Source organism: Lytechinus variegatus, chromosome 2, assembly GCF_018143015.1.
Source record: "Lytechinus variegatus isolate NC3 chromosome 2, Lvar_3.0, whole genome shotgun sequence".
Classification (NCBI taxonomy): domain Eukaryota; kingdom Metazoa; phylum Echinodermata; class Echinoidea; order Temnopleuroida; family Toxopneustidae; genus Lytechinus; species Lytechinus variegatus.
In genome coordinates this window covers 31976480-31988428 of record NC_054741.1, presented here as the reverse complement: position 1 = coordinate 31988428, position 11949 = coordinate 31976480, and positions in this window count along the sequence as shown.

Genomic DNA, 11949 nt, shown 5'->3' with positions numbered 1-11949 from the left:
ACCATATTTTGATAATTTAGATCCTCTCCATCAGTAGAAACATTCAAACTTAGACTGAAACCTATCTTTTCAACTAATCCCTTACATTCTTTTTTCCCTTTTTTTAGATACGTTTTCAAGCATTTCATTAGCTCTTAATTACAGCGCAGTACAATATATGCACATAGTTTCTGCGCTATACAAATAAATATATTATTATTGTTAATAATAATTTAGTACGGGTTTTCAGATTAATATTGAACAGTATTTTTTTTTTCAATTTATTACGGTACTAGAAATATGTAGGGTCAAAGGTTATTTAGGGTCAATATTGTAGTTGTAGTTTATTTTCATGTCGTAGGGCCCTGCTTATATTGCACATCATTGAATCTTTAGTGTCCAAAGCCTTGTTTTATTGTGCAGTGTGAAATGTGTTACTACATGTATGTAATATTTTGTTGGATAATGCTTGAAATGAATTGAAGTGTTTATCTTATTCTATTTCAGTCTCAGGGAAATGCCCACCTCAACGGGACCAAACTCCTTCAAGAAGGGCATGATGGGAGTCAGTAGCCCCTCCGCCTTCAGAGCAACCCTGAGGAAACATGCCTCAAGAGGCACCACCTGGTTGGCAACTCATACAGTATCCATGAAAAGTGGGTATATCCCATGAAAACGTTTGAATATCTCATTCTAAACCTCTTAGAATTACATCACACACTCACAGTGGTTTATTGGGCTTTATTGTTTGTATTGACCATTGTTTAATGAGTACAGACTCAAAATGATATCCAACAAATCGATTTCACAAATACTATGGAAACTTGAGGAAATGATGGTTACAAGAGTGAGCACACACTACATTACATGTATATCTCCATTGAAATTTGATCAAATCATGAGTACAGTTTGTGTCATGACTTACAACTAAAAATTAGATATCTGACATGGCGCTAAAATTCTAGGCAGAAAATATGCGTGTTCCATGAAAGCAAATGCTTATCTGACAAGTTGACTGGGAGAGATACTTGTCTGACAAGTTGACTGGAAAGGGAGAGATACTTGTTGTCAATGATGTCCTCTAACACACCTCAAGAACACTGCTTGTTATGAATACATGAATGTAGGAAGGTGTTCAACTCCGACCACTACAACATGGCCACCCTAGATGTCACCAACAAGGGGTGAAATGACATTCGAAAAAATTCCAGGATACAAAATGAGGTGGCATCTCACCAGCAAAAATGTCAACATACTCAATGCTTGAAATATATACAAATGACAATGTCAAGTCCCAATATGATCATATCTCAGTGCAAATACAACATAGGGTGTACTCACTATCATTGCAACCATTTTGTCAAATATCGCCAATACATTTTAAGATATTTAGCATGTGAATTAATTGATACTTTGTGCCTGTTTTGATAGTTAAATAATGTCCATTCTTCATTATCTATGAAGCTTGCAATTTAAAACCAGCAATGTGAAGAGGTACATTGATTTTTTTCCATTTTTTTTGCACGAGTTGTACTCACATTTGTTGGATACTGTGACATCGGCTGGAAGTAATAGCAATAGCTAGTTTTTATACAGATTTTCCAGTATTCGGCTAAAAGTGCTTTCCAGCATATTATTACTCTTATTGATGAAGAGTTATGCAATATTTATTGTATTCATGAGACAGAGAGGGAGAATCTAATGAATGGAGTGTAACAAATTTAGTATTTATTTCAGTTAAATCAAAAGAACAGAGATTGATATTGTATTTGTTTTATAGGGATACTCAAAGCTGGAAATAATGAAAGTATAGTATATTTATTTGCACTATTTCAGTTATTCTATGAAGGGGGGGCTTGTGGGGTATCTTTTTAGATCTCTTTTGATCATGCAATCATGAAAAACAAAACATACACATCACCCATAATTAATTGGTTTAAATTTATCATAATTTATACATAAAATCAGAATCTTGCTGTAAATGTTCAGATATAAATCCATTTTGTTGTGGAATGTCACTTATGATTCTAAATTTAGTTTGAAATTGGCAGTATTAAAATCTTGTGTTTTTCATTGACAACTTTTTGGTTATTAATTTTCAGTGTATATTATGTCTTTAGATTTGCATCTTTATTATTAATGGACAGGATATTGTGACGGAACCGCTGGGCGGCGGCGTGGGTTCGGTCCGCCGGCAGCTCGCTCTTGTCAGGATGCCTGCCGCCGGCGGGTGTGTCGCCACGTCGATTTCCAAACTTTTAGTCGTGGATCCGTTTGGCAGAGATATACTGCCGCAGTTGACACTTGCACACGCCTCGATCCTGTCAGTACCACCACCAGGCAACCTCCAGACGGCTACACTCTTTGTTGTCAGCTCCAAAAGCTCACCCGACCATATGCATCTGATTGCTGTAGTTAAGCTCCTACGACCATATGCATCTGATTCCTGTAGTTAAGCTCTCTCGACCATAGGTATGGGTTTCTCTGTAGTTAAACTCCTACGACCATACCCATGGACTCTGTTAATTTCCTCCGTCGTCTGCTCACGACCAGCTACTACGTCTGTTCAGTACAGCAACCACGTCTGCTCCGTACTGCAACCACGTCTGTTCAGTACGCGACCACGTCTGATACCGTACTGCAACAACGTCTGTTCAGTACTGCAACCACGTCTGTTCAGTACCACGACCACGTCTGAGTCCGTACTGCAACCACTGACATCTGTTCAGTACTGCAACCACGTCTGTTCAGTACCACGACCACGTCTGAGTCCGTACTGCAACCATTGACATCTGTTCAGTACTGCAACCACGTCTGTTCAGTACCACGACCACGTCTGAGTCCGTACTGCAACCACTGACATCTGTTCAGTACTGCAACCAAGCACGTCTGATTCCGTACTGCAACCACGTCTGTTCAGTACCGCAACCTCGTCTGTTACCGTACTGCAACCAGGGACCTCTGTTCAGTACCGGAAACGACGTCTGGTTTCTCGACCATATGTATGGGTCCTTCTGCAGTCAGGCTCTCACGACCATACCCATTGGCTCTGCTCTACTTGTAGTTTTCCCCGTTGTCTGCTCCGGACCTCCGACCGTCTGCTTCCAGACCAGCAACCATCCGCTTCAGACCAACCCGTCTGCTCCGGACCACTAGCCGTCTGCTCCAGACTCCGAACCGTCCGCCTCCAGACCAACCAGACTACCAAAAGAGCAAGCCCTGGTATAGTCTCTTGCTGGCGTGCAAAAGACCCAACATACAAGGAAATCTAACCACAGTCGTCGCCTAGAATTCTAGGTTTCCCCGTGGAAAGACATGCGAACGATCATATAAATCATTTCGATCGCATCCACCAACTTTATTTATTGGATAGCGAATCCAAATCGATCTGCATACTTTACGTGCAATGCACCCCGTGGGCGCCGTATTTCAACAGATCATCGGCAAAGCCTCACGAGTACACCAACTTACTGTACTTATGCATTAATTATACAATATCTGTTATAGTTAACCTCTGTTACAATCTTAAAACAGCTATAACTTTGGTCTCCAAAACCGGATATGCATGAATGACATATCAAATTAAAGCTTTCATTTAGATCAAGCTAGTGATAACCATAATAATCAGTTATCATCTCCAGAAAATTGTTATTCCACAAAAACGGTTCAAAACATGCATAACTTTCAATGTCTCATCTACGTCGTTATTACTGTAGAAACATGCATGTAATATCGCCAGCTACGACAAAATCATTATAAATCAACCAAAAATAATTTCCTAACACGAAATAAAACCCATTTCGTGACACAACTCCCTTATTTTTCAAAGCTCGGCCCCCGAGCGTCATTTAACAACATCAGACACTGTAGCACGTAAAGAAAACTCTTAAACAATGTGGCATGAAAAATAATGTCCAAGGTACATGGTGGCATGCCTTCTTATAGTGTCCTTGTATTAACAACATAACTCCAAAGAACACAAGAGATACTGTTCAAGACGACGCCTTTTTGAGTTCCACTATCACTACTTTTAACAGTTCTCCTTCCATAGTGATGTACCGCTCCGAACAAAGCTAGGTGACGTCTGGTGGAATCTGGAATGTGTCGGTTGACTTGTTCAGGGTCACCTTGTCTTCTGATCCGCCGGTTCTCATAGTCTGAATTCTCTGGCGGGGGTTGTCAGTCTGCGACTCAGCATTCCTACCGGTGCATTCTATCCAGTCACTGGTAGACGGCATCTCCGACACCACTTTCCAAGAAGCGTATCCCACATCAAGCAGTGACGGTGACCTTTCATCATAGTCCAGCTCCTTCTCTGGTTCAAGGGTAGAATTCCGACCATGTCGTGAAGACACTTCTGATCGGTCAGGTTGAGGAGACTTTGGACAGTCTGGAACGGATGATTTAGGCATGTCCTTTTGTGGTGTCCTGGACCTCCGTCTTGGTGATCGGGAACGGGAGTGTCGAGCCGAACTACCACGTTCTGACCGACGTGGTGAGCGAGAGTCAGTGCGACATAGTGACCTATTAAGAGATCGACTCAGTCGCGGTTCCTTATCTTCCCGGTCCGGTGGCACAGGGTCTATTCGAACAAGACGGCATGTAGAATCTTCCTTCAGTTCTAAGGCATCCCAATGTTCTAGTAGATGTCTAGAAGCCATGGAACATGTGCATGCTTCATCTTGATTAGGCCTGTTGCCAAGTGTCTTGGCCGTGTAGATAGGACGTATGTCCTTGTCTTCTTCTTGCCAGTCAGCTTTCTCCCGTGAGCTCCGTTCAGTGATGGTTTCAACCATTTGAACAACCTGTTCCTGAAGGTCGTCCATTCTAGGCAGCTGGTAGGCATCTTTAATCGTCTCTGCATTGAGTTGACGGTAGTCAAAACACAATCTTTGTCTGCCATCTTTCTTTTTGACCGGTACAATGTTGGATGCCCATGGGCTATTCACTGGCTCAATCAGGCCTTGAGCAAGTTGATTCTTTACTTGCTCGTTTATCTCTTTCCTCTGTGTCAGGGGATGTCTCCTCTTGGCTTGACATATTGGTTTCGCAGTACCAGTATCTATGCCATGTTGGACAAAACTGGTCTGTCCAAGATCCGAAGGTCCTGTAGAGAAAACATCTGCATTCTCAACCAGCAGTTCTTTTATCAAATCATGGCATTGGGCTGGCACTTCGTCAGTACTGCGAACAAAGAGGTCCTTCAAATGTTCTGGTATGTCTTTGTTGGTATTGGTCTCAGTTGGCTCGGCAAGGTTACACATTTCCATGCTTACTTCTTCCAGCCCTGACAATGAAGCAATGGCAGTGCCTGCCTTTATGATCCTTTGTTCCTTGGTTGGGTTGAAAACCCGAACAGGTAGTAAATCTTCGTCTGCCTTCACAACAGATCTGGCGACGATGAGTCCTTTCTTGATTAGTTCTGTTGGATTTACAGGTGGTTCTACTAATCCATCACCTAATGACACTTCTCTGCCTGTAACTTTACCTGCTAATACCATCTCGTGTCCTGGAGGAATTGAATAATCTTCTCCCGCCACTATCCTCCTGCAGAATGATTCTCCGTTACTATCTAGGCATGGAATTATGCCATAGTTGGTCCTCAATTCCATCTTTTGGCAGTCTAAAACAGCATTGATTTTGACTAGGAAATCTAGCCCTAAAATGCCCTCATTCTTTAGTCTAGCCACTGTAGCCATTGTAGTGACGACTATATCTCCAATCTGCACTTCCAACATTGACTTTCCTCTGATTCTCAATTGAGATCCATCTGCTTGTAGTACAACACTTGTCACTGGTAGTAATTCTGGTCTTCTGATTTCCTCTATCTGGTCAAACACTTTCTCTCCAATGAGAGTGTTGGTAGCTCCAGTGTCGACCAGTAATTTCAATTCTTGTCCATTAACTTTGCCTTGAAGGTAAAGCCCTTTTCTCTTGGTATCTAGAGTCGCTCCGACTCTGGTTTGTTCCTCTTTCTTTTGTCCTCTTTTATTTTGTTCATCTAGAGTCACTCCGACTCTTGTTTGCTCCTCTTTTTCTTGTCCTTTTGTTCCTCTTTTCTCTTGTCCATCTAGAGTCGCTTCGACTCTGATTTGTTCATCTGTTTCTTGTTCTCTTGTTCCTTTCTTGTCTTGTCCATCTAGAGTCGTTCTGACTCTGATTTGTTCCTCTTTTCCTTTTATTTCGTTCATCATTTCCCTTTCGGGTACTTGAAAAGCTGCTGTTCTTCCTTTTATTTTCTTTGGATATGGGCAGTTGTTCCTCCAATGCCCCAATCCATTGCAGTTGAAACATCTTTGTTCCTCTTGTTCATCAATCCTTGATTTATTTGGTTCCTCTCTTTTTCTTTGTGGCTCAAAGCCATCTTTTCTTGATTCCTGATATTTGGTCCTGATTTTTGTTTCCTTTTTCTTGTCTCTTTCATCCAAGGCGTCTATGACAGCCTTTACTATCTTGTCGATAGTTGGATTTCTTGGTTGCTTTTCCTCCACTGCTGCAACCTCACACTCCTGCTCTTCCAGAGCTCGGCTGTACCTTATGGCCCGCTTCACTTCATTCCTCTGACCCTCCATTCTCAGAAAGGCCTCTGTGTTTAAAGCAGCTTCCACAGCATCATCCAATGTGCGAGGTTGAGCACGGAACAATCCCTCTCTTATTTCTGGTGTTACTATGGCATCTAGGAAATGCCCTCGGGCAAGCCGATCTTGCCCCTTTTCGTCGAATTCGGGATACGCCAATCCACACAGCTCCCGTATTCTCTGTCCTAACTCCTGGAGACTTTCCTTTGGTTGGCGACGACGTTGCCTCAACTCCGCCAGGTATACCTCAGCTTTGCCTCCTAGGCCAAACCTGTTTCTGAGCCTGTATACCAACTCGTCGTATGTCAACACCACTCCAGGTTGTTGGGTCAACAACTTCACAGCAGGGCCCCTCAGACTTGCAGCAAGAAACTGAACTGCTTCCCTTTTTGTCCATCCGTTTACTCCAGCACAGGCCTCAAAGTGATGCAAATAATCTTCGACAGGTGTACGTCCATCAAATCTGTCCGGTACCAGATGTGGTCGTCTGCCAATCATAGCATCAAAATTTGCCATCCCCGCATCCTGAATATGTGGGGAAAACTGTGGGGGTGTAAATTGAACACCGGGTCTTGCAGTAGACGTTGGTCTCATCTGCTCTCTGGGCGTTGAGCTGAATCCAGCCTGCTGTGCCCCTTCCATCTGTGAGTCATACCTTGGTCCTCTGTCCGCTTGTCCACTCACAGTTGGGGGAATATTCTGTCCACTTGATTCTGCACCGGGTGCTTGTCTTATGGACAATCTTAACTGCTCCATCATTTGGTCAATTTCTGTCATGCTCCTCTCTAAGTGCGCCATCATCTCTCCTGGCGTCGGTCGATACTGCATATTTCCTTGTTGTGCCATTGTCACTGGATCCCACTTCTGACACCACTTGTGACGGAACCGCTGGGCGGCGGCGTGGGTTCGGTCCGCCGGCAGCTCGCTCTTGTCAGGATGCCTGCCGCCGGCGGGTGTGTCGCCACGTCGATTTCCAAACTTTTAGTCGTGGATCCGTTTGGCAGAGATATACTGCCGCAGTTGACACTTGCACACGCCTCGATCCTGTCAGTACCACCACCAGGCAACCTCCAGACGGCTACACTCTTTGTTGTCAGCTCCAAAAGCTCACCCGACCATATGCATCTGATTGCTGTAGTTAAGCTCCTACGACCATATGCATCTGATTCCTGTAGTTAAGCTCTCTCGACCATAGGTATGGGTTTCTCTGTAGTTAAACTCCTACGACCATACCCATGGACTCTGTTAATTTCCTCCGTCGTCTGCTCACGACCAGCTACTACGTCTGTTCAGTACAGCAACCACGTCTGCTCCGTACTGCAACCACGTCTGTTCAGTACGCGACCACGTCTGATACCGTACTGCAACAACGTCTGTTCAGTACTGCAACCACGTCTGTTCAGTACCACGACCACGTCTGAGTCCGTACTGCAACCACTGACATCTGTTCAGTACTGCAACCACGTCTGTTCAGTACCACGACCACGTCTGAGTCCGTACTGCAACCTTTGACATCTGTTCAGTACTGCAACCACGTCTGTTCAGTACCACGACCACGTCTGAGTCCGTACTGCAACCACTGACATCTGTTCAGTACTGCAACCAAGCACGTCTGATTCCGTACTGCAACCACGTCTGTTCAGTACCGCAACCTCGTCTGTTACCGTACTGCAACCAGGGACCTCTGTTCAGTACCGGAAACGACGTCTGGTTTCTCGACCATATGTATGGGTCCTTCTGCAGTCAGGCTCTCACGACCATACCCATTGGCTCTGCTCTACTTGTAGTTTTCCCCGTTGTCTGCTCCGGACCTCCGACCGTCTGCTTCCAGACCAGCAACCATCCGCTTCAGACCAACCCGTCTGCTCCGGACCACCAGCCGTCTGCTCCAGACTCCGAACTGTCCGCCTCCAGACCAACCAGACTACCAAAAGAGCAAGCCCTGGTATAGTCTCTTGCTGGCGTGCAAAAGACCCAACATACAAGGAAATCTAACCACAGTCGTCGCCTAGAATTCTAGGTTTCCCCGTGGAAAGACATGCGAACGATCATATAAATCATTTCGATCGCATCCACCAACTTTATTTATTGGATAGCGAATCCAAATCGATCTGCATACTTTACGTGCAATGCACCCCGTGGGCGCCGTATTTCAACAGATCATCGGCAAAGCCTCACGAGTACACCAACTTACTGTACTTATGCATTAATTATACAATATCTGTTATAGTTAACCTCTGTTACAATCTTAAAACAGCTATAACTTTGGTCTCCAAAACCGGATATGCATGAATGACATATCAAATTAAAGCTTTCATTTAGATCAAGCTAGTGATAACCATAATAATCAGTTATCATCTCCAGAAAATTGTTATTCCACAAAAACGGTTCAAAACATGCATAACTTTCAATGTCTCATCTACGTCGTTATTACTGTAGAAACATGCATGTAATATCGCCAGCTACGACAAAATCATTATAAATCAACCAAAAATAATTTCCTAACACGAAATAAAACCCATTTCGTGACAGTATTTTCATTTTAAGTGATACTAGTTTGTTAACCAGTTAAGATGAAACTAATGGTACATTTATGGATTTTGGATAGATTTAGAATTAGTATGGGAATTCTATCTGTTTTCCCCTCCCCTTCCTGTCTTCTGTCCCTTCTCTTTTCCTCTCCTTTTATTATACCTCTCACTTTTCATTTGAGAAAAAAAAAAGATTTACACAATATGCAAGATATTAAAAGAACGATCTAGACTCGACATACGCAAATGCGTTTTTAGTAACAGGGTAGTGGATGACCGGAATAGCCTCCCCCAAGAAGTTATTGACTTGGGCTCCATCAATGTATTCAAATTAAGACTCGATATGTTTTGGTAGTCTGAGCATTTCAGTCTTCAATGATCAAAACCATCTCTACCATCCACATGTGCAAGTTTTTGCTCTTGTATAATAATGCATCGTATGGAGATGGATGACTGTAATTTCAGGTGAAGAGATCGAGGTCAACAGGATTACCTCACCTCGTAACATGACGATGATGTGGGGTGGTGTCTCGTATCATTCTGAACACTTGTAAGAAGTTGCTTTTCTTCATTGTGCTATGTATAAGTTCTTAAGGGTACTTCTAATGTTACGCTAAATATCAGAATACTGGTTTAAGAGACCAAACAAATGAGTACAATATACTTTCAAATAGGTTTAGTCTTAAAGTTCCAATTTAATATTTTTTTATAAATAGCACAGATCCTGTCACTGACACAGAACTTGCAGTGTAAACCTGCAAATCATAGAAAATAATGAATACCATCATATTTAGAACCATAGAATCAAAGTCACATTTTGTCCATTGATTGAAGAAATTTGATTGAAGACTTTTTTGGAAAATATCAATTATTGCCATTTAAAGTTCCATCCCAACAAAATGTTGAGTTGATTAAAAACAAATTAAAAAATCAGATGTACAAGTAAACAATCATGACATTTGTTATTATTGTTAGCAGGCAAATGATAGAAATTTTGATGTCAAACACTATCTTTTTGTATACATGTATGTCATAAAAAATGTAATTGATATCTCCCATAAATTTCCCTTAATACAGATATGTTCTTGTTCTATCAATAAAAACAAATGGTACTACTCCATAAGGCATGGACAGCATTATGATTCACTTGATTGATTTTCAATTTAAAAACGCAAGTACTATCCGAAAAGCTTGACCATACAATTATAAGAATCAAATATTCTTGACTGCGATCAAGCTACAAGATTGTTAAATTCATATGGCAAGAATGAGAATGAGAAGGATTGCAACACGCATACAATTACAATCTACATAATTATTCATTTAAACAATATTTTTGATATATATCCTCTGAATACAATATTATTATCACACAACAGACATATTGAATACCTATCTCACATATAATTCAACACATAAAGACGTATTTCTTCCTGAATCTAATAAAATCAGGGGCTTGTTGCATAAAACTTTGTGATCAAAATCAACCCCAAACAGAAATACAAATTCATTATAAAACCAATCAATTCAGCTGATGGGTTGCATTTGATTGAAAGTTTCATGCATCAGGTCCCAAGGTGACCAGTACTGAGCTCAAAATAGACCATAAGGATTCTTGGAAAAAAACATACATAAATAAATTCTTTGAAATGCATACACAATTTTACACATTATTCATGATATCACACAAAAACAAGAAATGTATGCCAAATAACCCATGACACAGATCTAATAAATACTGCAAAGTACCAATCATGAAAAAATGCAGATTATATTAGAAACCTAAACATTTTATCATTCAGTAAAGAAATAGTTTGTTTTGTTTGAAAGAAGGATATCTATATCACATTAGCTGCCACCTTGCATTTTTAGTACACTTCAATTTCCAGTAAAACACTGTTGGCAAGCATTCAAAATACCTCATACTCCTAGTAAATAAATTATATATTGGTCTTGTTCTTCCCCCATCCCCCCCCCAAAAAAAAAAGAAGAAATATACTAGTTAAAAAAAAGTAGTAAAAATAATGATGATAATAGAATATGAATGTTCATTACAATGCCCCACTGAAATGTAAAAAGAGCAAGAAAAATTATACCAAACACTCTTTTATATTACTGTGGGCTTCTAGAAGAAAATAAGATGTATGGTTTATACAAGTTAGATGTATTGGAAATGGAGAAGAAAAAAATTACTGCTTGCAAATTCTTTCAAAACAACTGACACTTCATTAATCAAAGACATAATGGAATTTTTGTTCAGAATAATGCATTGATAATGACTGTGGTGCTGCTTTTTAAATACCTAGACTTTGAGAGATGGATTCAGTTCCCCCCCCCCTTCCCCATTGACATTTATCACAATAAATCTTTAACGAGAAAAGTGTGCAATTATAAATACCATGTATACAGTGCGTATAAAAAAAAAAACGGGACAGATTTGAAAAGTCTATAAATTTTTTGTTTCAAATTATGATCTCTATATTTTGGTGTCAATACGTGCTCTGGAGTCTTATCCTTCAAATGCCATTAAAAGAATTTTGTTTCGTTCATGCTTGAGCGAACACGGAATGTTTTTGTCTGGGGTAAAAAAGGAGGCTTGCGCCAAAATTGCATAAAATGATCAAAATGATGGTCGGACTTCTTGCTATTCAGCAGACTTCATCTTAACCTTTTCATTATCTTTGCCATAATTTTCGAATTATGCGGTTAAAATTCATTTCCAAATCTACTTATTTGCTTGAATAGTTATGTTGTTCCTTTTTAATATGTTCTCTTTTAGCTTTGAATATTCCTTCTTGAGGCAAGAACTTTTTTTAAACCAAAGTATTGGAGATCGAGCGTTTTTTTTCAAATCTTTTCAT